The sequence below is a fragment of the Bolinopsis microptera genome, unplaced genomic scaffold, assembly GCF_026151205.1.
Source record: "Bolinopsis microptera isolate Bmic1 unplaced genomic scaffold, MBARI_Bmic_1.0 sca150, whole genome shotgun sequence".
NCBI classification, from domain to species: Eukaryota; Metazoa; Ctenophora; class Tentaculata; order Lobata; family Bolinopsidae; genus Bolinopsis; species Bolinopsis microptera.
The window spans coordinates 1-14439 of record NW_026971922.1 but is presented as its reverse complement, the minus strand read 5'-3'; the positions used below and the strand labels follow the sequence as shown (position 1 = coordinate 14439).

Below are 14439 nucleotides of genomic sequence, written 5' to 3'. Positions count from 1 at the left end.
GGATAGAGGGACAGAGAGGGGAGAGAAAGAGTGGGAATAGGGTGAGAAAGAGAGAGAGAGAGAGAGAGAGAGAGAGAGAGAGAGAGAGAGAGAGAGAGAGAGAGAGAGAGAGAGAGAGAGAGAGAGAGAGAGAGAGAGAGAGAGAGAGAGAGAGAGAGAGAGAGAGAGAGAGAGAGAGAGAGAGAGAGAGAGAGAGAGAGAGAGAGAGAGAGAGAGAGAGAGAGAGAGAGAGAGAGAGAGAGAGAGAGAGAGAGAGGGGAGGAAGGAGAGGAGGGATAGAGAGAGGACAGGGAAATTGAGGACTCAGCTAGGTAGGTGAGAGAGAAACAAGGAGGGATAGAGGGACAGAGAGGGGAGAGAAAGAGTGGGAATAGGGTGAGAAAGAAAGAGAGATAGAGAGATAGAGATAGAGAGAGAGAGAGAGAGAGAGAGAGAGAGAGAGAGAGAGAGAGAGAGAGAGAGAGAGAGAGAGAGAGAGAGAGAGGGGGAGATAGAGAGTGAGACAAGGAAAATGAGGACTCAGCTTGCTAGAGAGAGAAACAAGGATGGAGAGAGGGATAACGAGGGGAGAGAGAGGGAGGGAGATATAGGGAGAGGGATAGAGAAACAAAGATGGAGAAAGAAACGGGCCACGAATGGGAAGACCGCGAGAAGTCGAAAGAACAAAGGTAAAACAAAAGAAAACAACTTTATATTTGAAAGACTTAACAAGGATTGAAAATGTACATTTTTTATTATCAAACTTTACACAAATCCGAAGTAGTAATATAAAAACATCCTAGGATCTGATAAGTCTACGTGAAGAACTCTGAAAACAAACTTAAATATTTAACCCAAAAAAAAATTAAAGTATCAAAAACTAAACAAATTTCTCCAATGGTTTCTGTTCGAGGCTATATGTCGAAGTTCTGTCAAATCTGTCAAATTACATAAATTGATATTTCTTTTATTGAAAATGTACACATTAAAATAAATATAAAACGGTTGATCATAATTTGCTAACTCACATCAGAAAAATAACAAACGCCCTGTGTTTCAAAAACGTTCATAGTTTATCTAGGCCAATGTTCAACAATCAACACTCATGCTTTTTGCCAAAAACCGAATAGAAGGGGCGATTCTCAGTTTGTTCATAAAAATCTGTGTAGTCTGATGTAATGTTTATCGCACAAATGTCCAGTTGCAGGATTCAGCAATTGTTCAATACCGTAGACCTGAAATAAAAGAAAGTGTATAATAGGAACAAGGTTATTATTACAAAATTACTTTTTTTAAAAGAAGGATACCTCAAGTTACTCAAATATCATAGCAACAAACTTCACTTGTCAATTGTCGTTTGATATTGTATTTAGTAAACCACCTGCTCTGCTTGTGCACAACACAAGGGTATTTATTTTTAAATGCACTATCCAGGGATGCTTTATTACATAGGCATTTAATCTTTGCAGTTGTTTCTATCATGGCAGTCCTGAGCGTCAATCTTTTTCGTCTTTTGTCTGCTCATTTTGCATTTCAAATCAATGAGGCAGGACTAGAATTTAGCAATGTTCTGTGTGCTATACCGAACTATAGTGTGCGTGGCATCTATTATGTTAGTCTCAGTAAATCTGGAAACCATTGAATATGTCTACCAATACTCCTCAGTCGATCACAAAGCATTTAAAATAGGGTTTAGTGTTCTGACTAGCTGTGTATTTAGATGAAGCAAGGTCAGGACTCAGGAACCCAGCATGGTGAAGGATAAGGACAGTTTTCGTGCAAAAATATCTGTCACTCTACTTTCGTAGCTTTCGATTCTATCAGAATCTTAGTTTGTGCCTTTGATGAAGTAAATGTTAGACAGTGCTTTTATGAATACATCTCCGTGAAAAACTTAACTAACATCAGTAATATAATAAACTTCTGAGAAATCCAATCATGAGGGGCTTATTTCATCAAAAAAGCTGAAGTTTGAAGGCCATTGAAAACAACAGAGATATAAATCAAAGCCGAATATATATGCAATCTTCATCATGTCTGCTATTTATTATGATAGTTGCAGTTCAACTACAGAGGGAGGGATGGAGGGAGGGAGGGAGGGAGGGAGGGAGGGAGGGAGGGAGGGAGGGAGGGAGGGAGGGAGGGAGGGAGGGAGGGAGGGAGGGAGGGAGGGAGGGAGGGAGGGAGAGGGAGGGAGGGAGAGAGAGGAGGGAGGGAGGGAGGGAGGGAGGGGTCATGGAAACAGAGGGAGGGAGGGAGGAGGAAGGGAAGGAGGGAGTGAGGGAGGGAGGGAGGGAGGGAGGGAGGGAGGGAGGGAGGGAGGGACGGGAGGGAGGAGGGAGGAAGGGAGGGAGGGAGGGAGGGAGGGAGGGAGGGAGGGAGGGAGGGAGGGAGGGAGGGAGGGAGGGAGGGAGGGAGGGAGGGAGGGAGGGAGGAGGAGGGAGGGAGGGAGGGAGGAGGGAGGGAGGAGGGAGGAGGGAGGGAGGAGGGAGGGAGGGAGGGAGGGAGGAGGAGGGAGGGAGGAGGGAGGGAGGGAGGGAGGGAGGGAAGGGAGGGAGGGAGGGAGGAGGGAGGGAGGGAGGGAGGGAGGGAGGGAGGGAGGGAGGGAGGGAGGGAGGAGGAAGGAGGGAGGGGAAGAGGGAGGAGGGAGGGAGGGAGGGAGGGAGGAGGGAGGGAGGGAGGGAGGGAGGGAGGGAGGGAGGGAGGGAGGGAGGGAGGGAGGGAGGGAGGGAGGGAGGGAGGGAGGGAGGGAGGGAGGGAGGTCATGGAACGAGGGAGGGAGGAGGAGGGAGGGAGGGAGGGAGGGAGGAGGGAGGGAGGGAGGAGGGAGGGAGGGAGGGAGGGAGGGAGGGAGGGAGGGAGGGAGGGAGGGAGGGAGGGAGGGAGGGAGGGAGGGAGGGAGGGAGGGAGGAGGGATGGAGGGAGGGAGGAGGGAGGGAGGGAGGGAGGGAGGGAGGGAGGGATGGAGGGAGGGAGGGAGGGAGGGAGGGAGGGAGGGAGGAGGGAGGGAGGGAGGGAGGGAGGGAGGGAGGGAAGGGAGGGAGGGAGGGAGGGAGGTCATGGAAACAGAGGGAGGGAGGGAGGGAGGGAGGGAGGTCATGGAAACAGAGGGAGGGAGGGAGGGAGGGAGGGAGGGAGGTCATGGAAACAGAGGGAGGGAGGGATGGAAAGAGGGAGGGAGGGAGGGAGGGAGGGAGGGTCACAGAGGCACATATTAGGTGCGATGGGTGCGGGATCGCACAATTTACCGTTTTCCGCACATTTCCGCATAATTTATTGTTTTCCGCACATTTTGTAATTTTCTGCATATTTCTTTCGGGACCGTGACCCAGGCCCTTTTGGAACTCATACCTAGGCCACGTGACCCAGTTACCACGTGACCCAGGCCCCTTCGGGACCCTGACCCAGGCCCTTTCGGGACCGTGACCCAGGCCCTTTTGGAACTCATACCTAGGCCACGTGACCCGGTTACCACGTGACCCAGGCCCTTTCGGGACCCTGACCCAGGCCCTTTCGGGACCGTGACCCAGGTCCTTTTGGAACTCATGCCTAGGCCACGTGACCCGGTTACCATGTGACCCGGTTACCACGTGACCCAGGCCCTTTCGGGACCGTTACCCATGCCCTTTCGGGACCGTGACCCAGGCCCCTGGCCCTTTCGGGACCGTGACCCAGGGCCAGGCCGTTATGGAACTCTCGTCGTTACCGTACTTCGATCATACCTGCAGCCCTTTTTATCGGGTAATGAGCTCTATTCGTTGTAGCGTTGGCTTTATAGTGGGCTTAATGGATCTTGGATCAAATGGTTTACAAGTACTGACGATCAATGCCAACAAGCGTGTCACATATTTACGATCACGCATGGGATCTGATCGACTCTATCAGCGTCTTCAAATAACTGTCTCCTGATCTCTACCAGATCAAGTCACTGTTCTCAGATAACTGAATCTCAATATAGGTTCAATCATGGTCTTAGTCTAGAACTACACCCTCAGTAACACATAAACATACCTATTTTTGATAAGAGCGGCGGTTATACGTTTAGAATTTCCAAAGTCCTTCAGAAAATGCAAAAGAAAACCGCACAATTCCCGCACAAATTTAGAAAAAATCGCCGCACATTTGCCGCATAATTGGTAAAAATTTACCGCACCTTACCGCACATTTTACCTTTATAGTCGGGTGCGGTACCGCATAATTTCGATTTTTTTACCGCACCTAATATGTGCCTCTGGGGAGGGAGGGAGGAGGGAGGGAGGGAGGGAGGGAGGGAGGGAGGGAGGGAGGGAGGGAGGGAGGGAGGGAGGAAGGGGGAGAGAGGGTTGTGTTTCGTGGTGAAAGCTGAAGAAGATTCCGTACATTTCATCGGATGTAGAACCAGCACGTCAAGTCCTACATATTTTAACTCCGATTGAGTGTAAGAGGTGGGTAAAGTCACAAAATGTTTGCAATGATTAACATCCTCACCGGTCTAAAACAAGGCTACAGATTCATATCCGAAACTGATCAGATAGACAACAAACTCCCAAATACATACCTATTTTCTAAACCTTATCTATTTGCTGATGACGGTGCATTATATTTTGACAATATATCTAGAGGAAACTATGGTAACATCAAACAAGAGTTGAAATTAGTTATCAGATGGCTTCAGGCTAATAAACTATCCCTGAATAATGAAAAGACAAAACTAATGATCTTTGACTCTAAGCCTAACCTTGATGCCATCCTTGTTGAAATTTGTGATGACCTTACTTTGGTAATCTGTGAAACTAAATCCCATAAGTACCTTGGACTTATAGTTGACAGCAGATTGACATTTAATGAACATATTGATAACATTAAGAAAAAGATATCCAAAAGAATTGGTGCTATGTATAGATCAAAAAAACTTCTCCCTCTTAAGTTCAGGAAGATGTTTGCTAATGCACTTATGTTGCCACATTTTGACTACTTAGACACCATCTGGTCAAGATCATATAAAAAACGACTAGGAGAGTTAGATATCATGTACAAAAAGGTTGCTAAAATAGCCCTAGATGTAAACATCAGAGAGAGGTCGGTTAATGTATACAAAAATATGGGATGGCTTCCTCTCCATTTGAGACGACAGGTTCATCTTAGCTCATATATGTACCGTATAATCAATGAAACATGTCCAAAGCATTTTATCGGTAAATTCTCGTATATTTCTGGTGGATCACGTGAGGCAGAAAACTGCAATCTTTATACTCCTAAATCAAGATCTCACAAGGAGTTTAACTATCTAGGAACTAAGGCCTGGAACATATTACCAAAGTCCCTTAGAGAGTGTGACGACGTTAAGAAATTTTCTAAGTTATACAAAGAAACTCTTATGAATATGGTGCTAACTGATGAGAATTACCAAGGGGATAACTCTTACGATAAATTCATGATCCCACCCAACACTAGCCAATGTATCTAGGCAGTTAAGTTATTTCAGTGATTGATTGGGAATCGAGCGGTTTACTCGATTAATGTTTACTCAAAAATATAATACAAACAGTAATAGATAGAAAATAGTAACGTTAAAGAATTCTTTTTAAAAACCCTCTGGGAAGGGCACTGCACACTGTTATCAAAAAGTACACTGTGATCATGAAGTACTATGAACTACAGATTTAAAAACACAACGCTTCACGCTACACATGATATTACACATCCATAATATCGATCCTATAGGTTAAGAAGTTTAGACTTGCACTGAACAGCTTGGATTATTGTTTTTAAAATTTTGTGCAAAATTTTACCATCAGTGATTAATGATTTTGGCTGGTAACTCAGCGCTTACAGTAATTATGAGTGCGCGATTGAGATTAATGTATGGAAAAGGAATTTAGCGGCAGTGAAATGCTTGCTTATCTACGCTAAGTAAAGTTATCTCAGTACATAAGTGAATCCAATCCATCCCCTGCAATCAAAGTATTTCCATGCCTATTAAGCTTTTACAGGAAATTAGGAACATCAGTGGAAAGGTGCACTGTCAATCATTATTGCTTCATACCTCCAGTCCTCCTGTTATGTGCAATTCTCACTGCTATGTATGCTCCTCATTTGTATCAATTATATTGATGCTACATTGTTATAGAATATGAAATATTTCTTAACCGTATTAATTTATTAACTTATTGTAAATAGCAAGTTTGACAAAGGGATTACGTTTATTTTACCCGGAGTTCGTTTAAGTTTAGTATTGTAAATAGTTAATTTGACGAAGGGAATATGTCTATTTTACCCTGAGTTATGTTTTAGTTCAATCTTGACACAATTTTAAAATGATAATTTAATTATTTTATATATGTATTGTCCATAACTAGGGTGGCCTGCTAACAGAACCATGATCTGCCTTGATTCATCCTTCAGCACAGAGAAAAAGCTCCCTTTTTTATACATTATGATTACAGAGGATCTGATATTTAGATATATATTGCTGTGCTGTAAAAATTGACTTTATTCATTTATTTTATTTATTTATACTCAATCAAGATTTTTGTAAACACGACACACTGAGAATGAGTAACTGATCAGAATTCTGACCTTAGGTCTACTAAATGTACCTTACAAATAATACATGTTATACTGTTATTTTTACACACACTACACATAACATTACGTGATCTCTAACACAGTGATCTTAAGGGTTCAAAAATGTTTGCGGCCAACACTTGCTCATGATGTGTATTTCAGGATTACCACTATTGTGAACTCAAGTCAGCGACTGAACAGATCAACCTTAGGACTACACACAAACACAAACACACACTACACATAAAATATTTATTTCATACTTAAGAATACACTCAAGTATAAACGTAACACAACTTCATAATTATATCAGCTGGCTACTTCCTCATGAATTAGGGCATTTTTATTGTTAACTCGTCATTATCTTGACAGTAGCCTTTAAAATTCCCTGCGGACTGTACTAATAATTATTAATTATCTAGAATAGTTATAAAAGATTGTGATGATTCATAGTTCACGTTAAAATTTGTTTTCCTATTGTGATTATTCTAAATTAGGGAAAATATGTTTATTTGTTCCAAACTGATAAATCATTGCAAATGTTCGTGACTTAATCTAACTCGTTTCACTTGTTAATTTTGCAAAGGAAAGGTATTATTTCTTCCCAAGATATTATGATTAGACGATATAATATGTTAAGTATAATAATCTAATGTGAAAGGGGTATGGGTCCGAAACCCACAATCTTTCGCCAGCCATCTAATAGATAATATTCACATTTAATTTGCAATTTATATCTTTGAATTACACAACATAAATTGAATCATACTATAGTGTAGATTTTCTGTCACAACAATACTGCAATCATAGTATATTAAGTAAAACAAAATTTTAAGTAAAACAAAATTTAAATTTTATTGCCATTTCAATGAATAATGATATCATAATAAATATAAGTAGACATCCGATAATAAACTTGTTACATCCAGTACAACCCAAGATGTCAGCCCAAGACGCGACTCACAAAAATAAAGAAAGAAAGCTAGCATGTTCATTGTTCATAGTTTTTCTAACAAGCATACTTAGGCTGTACGGAAATAGCTTTAATTCTACGTCATATTAGTAACAAGCGTTTTATCTCAGACAACAATTGTTATCTGGTCCAAAATTCTTGTCTCCAAAAACTCATCTGGACTAGTGTTTCGGGGTGTGCAAAAGCTTTCAGGCCCGCACATTCCTTGCCCGGTTAGTTGCCTGTCCTTATTCACAACCCAATCAGCAGTCGATGGCAAAAAGCCTTACACCAAATAAGCATGGATCATTAAAGAGACAGTAAAACGACTTGGTAAGTTATCAATGAATTAAGGGAAATGCAAAAAAACATAAAGCCTCAATACTGTGTCGACGGAGTACGCATCACATAACGTAGACTCATAGCCAACAAATTTAATGAGTACTTTGGTCTTTGCCTCAATAGCGTCGAAATTGAATGAACAAGTTGATGGGGAAATGAAAATTGAGCCACTTCCTTCATTTGTTGAATTTTTACCAAAAACTAACCCAAATTCGATGTACTTAACAGACTGCACTGAGGGTGAAATATCTCATATCATTTCTGAGCTACAAAATGGCAAAGCTAGTGATTTCACCATCAGTGTTATTAAAAAGGCCTCACACATTCTCAGCCCAGTGCTTTCCATACAATACAACTAAACCTTATGTCAACAGGATGCTTTCCCGCCATTAGGTTAAATTAGCCCCATCTACAAAAAAGATAACGAAAAATTCTCCCAATTTTTGGTAAAATTTTTGAAAAGGTTATCTACTCACGGCTTTATGGTTTTCTCTTGAGTCAGGGAATACTGCACGATAGCCAGTTTGGGTTCCGAAAAGGTCATTCAACATCACATGCACTCAACTACTCAGTTCACTACATTCAGCAATCACTCAAAGCTGGTAATCATGTTTTAGGAATCTTTATCGACCTAAGTAAAGCATTTGATACAATAGATCACTCAATACTTCTCAAAAAATTAAACACATACGGGATCAGAGGACAGGCACACAAACTCCTGGAAAGTTATCTTTCCGACCGTAAACAATATGTTGGTGTGCTCAATGAAATATCTGATACTCTACCTGTGCTTTTTGGAGTGCCACAAGGGAGCTGCTTAGGGCCCCTTCTGTTCTTAATTTACATAAACGATCTTACAAACTCTGAAAAGAACTCTAAATTTGTTCTATTTGCTGATGACACAAATATCTTCGTCGCTGCAAAAAGTAAAAGCCTAGCATACAAAAAAGCCAATGAAGTTCTAAGTTCCGTACACCGCTACATGCTTGCCAATAAACTTCACATAAACACTGGCAAGAGCTGTTACCTTGAATCCTCAAACTCTCGATCCAACAAAGATGAAGATACACCCTCTGATCAAGTCAGTAAACGACCGGGGGTAGGATTTGGCCGGGGCCGGGAATGTCCAAATTTTGCCGGGGCCGGGAATTGGCCGTTCTGGAATTTGGCCGGGGCCGTGAATTTAATAAATCCACGACCAAGTTAGAACTTTTCAGGACTTAGGATCTGAACTTATTGTTACATGACAATATAATGTTCGTATCAATTGAACAGTTTAGAAGGTAATCAGATTTCATATATATTTTGATAAAATAATTTTGTTCAGCTGAAACAGTAAATAAAAGTTGGCCTCTGGACATCATCCTTTCAAAATTGAAAATCCATTTTAAGATTTATATGAAAGTTTTAGGCCGATTTCGATCAAAAATTCCCGGCAAAAATTGAAAATCGGCTGGGGCCGGGGCTGGGAAGAAATAGCTCCCCCGGCGCCGGGATTTCACGGCGCCGGGAACCCCGGTCGATTACTGGATCAAGTAATCAATATCAATGGCATACCTTTGGAGAGAGTACATGAAACTAAATTCTTAGGAAAACAAATTTAGGAAAACAAATTTAAATTTTGGTATTTATTAATAACAATCAAAACATATCATATCATAAAAATAAAGCCGCGCGTTGGTTGACTGCCTCAGTAAGGTGAATAATTTAAGCTTGAAGGTGCCCTGCGCATTTACAGAACCTTATGCGGCGATCACATATTTATGAGGACCTGTGAGCGCCAAAATTAATTTAAAGTTTCTAGAAATCATACATCACTAGATGAGTTACTCATGCTTTTGGATTATAAGAGTGCGGATTGTCAGGTATTTCATTCATTCATACTTAATCGGTTTAAAGCTGTATATTTAGAACTCACTATTGTTTAAACTACGAAAGCAGAACGTAGATAATGGACAATATACCGACGACAATACCAAGGACCCGAGTGCCGCATTGACTTTTCCGGATCCGTTTTTACCGAAGGCTTATCCACCAGTTACTCATGCTGCATGTATAGTCTGATAATATTTTGTCTTATCTCTAGCAAGTGTAAGCAGTCACCATCTGCTCCAGATTCGTAGATTATTTGTATCAATTTAAGGTACGAACAACGAAAACAAGAGTAATAACGATGGTTACAAGATATTAAACTATAAAACAATACAATGAATAATTCGACAAACTCCTGCTCTAACTCCTAGTTCACCAGACTTATATTGCCCAAAATCGCCCACCGATCTAATGATCTTATCCTACCATAACATATCACATCATGAAATACAATCACTATACACATACTATAGCCAGACATACTATTATATTATATAAAGTCGGCCGTCAATACTTGTCTATATTCACGCTGAAACTCCTAGCTTAAATCCGCCATGACCCATGCCATTATGTCTACTATCAATCCCTCTCTAGGCCAACCAGAACTCAACCAGAATTACAGGTTCCGACCACCAACTATCCTTCGATAGGACAAACCACCAACTCTCTCTCCCAGTTCAGGCTCCCTTACAGTCCGGCATCAATGACGCTCTATCGAATCGGGAAAACTCAATCTCCCTCTCGACCGTCCGTCCGACCTTATATATTCCTCTACCAGCCCTGTATGTGCCGCACCAAAATACGGCCCGCCTATGCTGTATGCTCCGAAAACTCATTATTCTCTATTAAATGCATTCTAATCTATAGCACGCACTGTCTTGTCAACAAGTCTGCCTGATTTTCTCGTGCTCCCTGGTGCTTATTCAACCAACATCGAACTACAGGCCGTCTAATTTTATCTATGATTATCATTAATTCCCTACCAGTATTTTCAGCCACTACCCTCATCACACTTCCGTCGTGTTCTTGCCATAAGCCTCTACATGCTCGTTGCACAATGATTATTTCGGCCGCTACTAATGATAACTCTGCATTCTCTTAAGTAATCGGTTAATATTATAAATCTATATAATTTAACTTAATAGTGATACTTCCAGAAAAATTGACTCAAAATATCCACTGCGTACACAACTTTACAAAATATGATATTTTTAGAACCTTACTATAATAGTATACAAATGTAATAGAAAATCTCGAACTAAAGACCTTATACCTTGCCCGATCACGGCTTACACAACTTAACAAAATCTGATCTTTCTTAGAACCCTACTATACTGGTATAATAATTTACACTCCTTAAAAACTCCTTCCTGCACTTCCTCAACATTTTAAAATCACAAATTTTTAGAACCCAACTATAATAATTTAATAACAACTCACAATTTCTAAACGTTTTTTTTTTAAATGTGTCCATTTCAATCTCGTCTCTTCTTACCCGTGTCTTGTTCGTCGTTCAGAATATCCTTATCTGGCCTTCTGTTCCATGTCTTTGTTCGTCGTTCAGCACATAACTTTTTATCTTCGCTTAGGATATCAGCAATCATCTCCGATATCTTCGGTGGTCTCCGATTTATGCTTTCATGCGACCTTGAATCAACGTGTCCTCCAATCTTGTCTCCGATCTATGATTCCATGCATTTTCCAATCGATGTGTCCTTCAATCTTTCCGTTTTCGTTTTCTACTTCTTTCTTGACCTTTGTGTCTCCATCCAAGATAAATGCCTCCGCCCAGGGTATTAGCATTTGTACCCAACCTTGTGTCTCCATCCAGTATATCCGCATTTTGTCCCCCTACACTGTGTTTCCGTCTAGGATATCAATAATTCTCTCCGTCTCTGTGTCTCCATCCAGGATATCACCAATTTTTTCCGTCTCTCCGCCAAGGATATCAGTAATTTTCTCCGACACTGTCTCTCCGTCCAGGATATCAGCAGTTGTCCCCGCCTCCTGGTCTCCATATCTCCAATCTATCTTCGTTTTATGCTTTCATGTGACCTTCAATTCATGTGTTCTCCAATTCATGTGTTCTCGAATCCTGTCTCTTATCTTTGCTTTCATGCGACCTCCAATCCATATGTCCTCGACTCTGGTTACAGATTTATCGTTTTCCAATTTTTAAGTTTGCATGTACTTCTACTTTTCCAGGGTTGGTTTCTTTATCTGTCTTTCTTTTCCAATTACCTCAATCTGTAAGTTTTCTTTCCCCTTTACTTCTCTTTTTCTTCTTTTTTCGTTCATCCTTTCCAAGTTATCTATTCTCTGTTGTAGTTTTCCTTCTGTTATCTTCCTTGAATCTTCTAGCATCTTTATCTTTTTCTCTAAAATACTAATCATTTCCGCTCTTAAATTGTCTCTCTTCTTTCGTACTTTCTCTATTTGGCATACATTCCTGTCCAATTCTCCTTCCTTCCACTTTTATCCACTTTCTCTGCTTCCATGTATAGTTTAAAACGAAGTCATTTCTCATGCTGTATCTCACTCTCGTCCTCATATTTTAATTTTTTTCGCTTTCCATGTCATTGACTCTCCTTCGTCCGCACTACTGATCTCTGTACTGCTATCTGAGCCGTATTCTGTGCTACTTTCTGTATCAGTTTCCTCTTGAACTCTTCGTTGATGAATGTATGTGGTCTTTCATTCAATTTCTCATCTTTCATTTTGTCTTTTTTATCTTTTTCCTCCGTACCATTCGTCTCTACGTCACTCTCCGAATCAGTGCTTGAATCTGGATCGCACCCTTCCATCATCTTTAGTAGAAGTTTTCAATCCAGATTCTTCCTCAGAATCCGATTTGCTGTCCTTGTTTTCTATCCCACCCATTTTGCTTTTTCGTACTACCATTATTTTTTTTCGTACTTCCATTATTTCTTTCTACGCATTTTCTTTCTCTGTTCTCCTAAATTCGTTCGGATCAACCGTTCTCTCGAATTCCACTACCTCCCTAGGATTTGAACATGTTTCCCTCAAGTTCCACTCTTTAGGTTTCCCGATTTGCCTTACATCCGGATAGAAATAGTCTTTATCGGACTCTGAGTCTTCCTCAAAACTCTCCCTATCTTCTTCACCTTCACTTTCATCCTCCAGGCCCAGTTTTTCTTCATCAGCTCCCTTCACGAAGCTTCCTTCTTCTACTTCTCCTGCTGCTAAATTTCCCCTCATTCCCTCTGGCAATTTCCTTAAATGATTCCTGTGCACCACCTGTTCCTTTCCCCCCCTTTCTTCCTTAATTAAGTAATTATGCTCATCAAATACCTTAACAATGACATGAGGACCTTGCCAATTCGACTTTAATTTGTAATATGGGTTTGAAGTATCCTTAGGCCTGTGCAGCAGTACTCTGTCTCCCTCTACCAAACTAACATGTGTTTTGTTACGATCATATAGTTTCTTCTGCAGCGCGTGTGACAAATCTAAATTCTCACTGGCAATCTGGAACACCCTTCTTAATTCTTTATATGTCTGATTTGCTAAATGTGCCTCACTCTGATAATACTCTGTACTTCTTACGTCAAATACTACTTTCTCCAAACACCTCATTTCCCTCCCTGTCATTAACTTAAATGCGGAAAACCCTGTACTCCTGTTCTGTGCTGAGTTTACGGCCAACTGTAACATGGGTAAAAAACTCTTCCACCTCGACGGAAACTCGTCCACTAACTTCTGCAACATATGAATCAGCACCTTATTCTTTCTCTCCGCCTCCCCATTCCCCTCGGGATGATAACTTGAACAATATTTCTTATCTATTGCTAGCAACCTATACACATTCTTCATCACTTCACTTGTCTTAAAACTTACTGCATTATCCGTTATCAGCAACTCTGGTACCGACCAATAACTCACCCACTTGTCCACAAATATTCTTGCGATAGTCTTTGCCTTTTCATCTCTAATTGGGAAAAATCCCACCCACTTAGTAAACTTATCTGTGATAGTCAGCACCTTACTTTCCAAACCTCCCTTTTTTACCATTACCACATCCATCGCCACACATAACCCTGGATATTTATAAACTACCGGTTTTAGCCTTGTCTTCTCCCCTTTTTTATAATATATGTTTGTCTTAAAACATTGGCTACATGTTTTGCAAAATAACCTCACCTGCTCCTGCATATTCGGGAAATAGAACTTCTGCAGTATCTTACTTTCTGTTTTATCTGCCGCTAAATGCCCACTCGCTACTTCATGATACACTTTCATAAGGGCTTCAATAAGTATTTCTGGTACACACACCAACTGTCTGGCCACCCTCATTTGATTGTTATAATATGTCATGCATAATAACCCTTGCTTATTAATGGACAATCTCTCTAGTTTATTATGATACCTTCTCAGTTCAGGTTCCAATTTCATGGGGTCTTCCACTCTTGTTTCCTTTATTACCCACTCCCTAACTGTACTCAATATCCTATCCTTAGGCTACCGCAATGCCTCCCTATATCTCCTTTTAATGTCTTCACGTGTCTTTTTCCAATGTCTGCGTGTCTCCTTATAATGTTTCTCCTTCTAGATTTACCCTGGAATGATAGCCAATGCTCTGCCCCACTCACCACATTCTACACGTTATTTCATCACTCACCATGTTTAAATAATGCTTCCACTATTTACCACTTGTATATTTGCCACCACAATGTTTCCAAAAAAATTAAGTTTTTGTTTCCTGTCTCCCCCACGGTTTTTCCCCCCAA

At 41.1% G+C, this 14439-nt stretch overlaps 1 long non-coding RNA gene across 1 annotated transcript; it reads right to left on the bottom strand.

Moving 5' to 3' along the window:
* Window positions 1–688: 688 nt before the first annotated feature.
* LOC134825840 (uncharacterized) lies at window positions 689–8775 on the bottom strand. The gene is made up of 2 exons (XR_010161625.1): window positions 8296–8775; window positions 689–1214 (listed from the first exon to the last, which is right to left on the bottom strand). It is a non-coding gene; the product is annotated as an uncharacterized LOC134825840 (long non-coding RNA).
* Between the last annotated feature and the right edge of the window lie 5664 nt (window positions 8776–14439).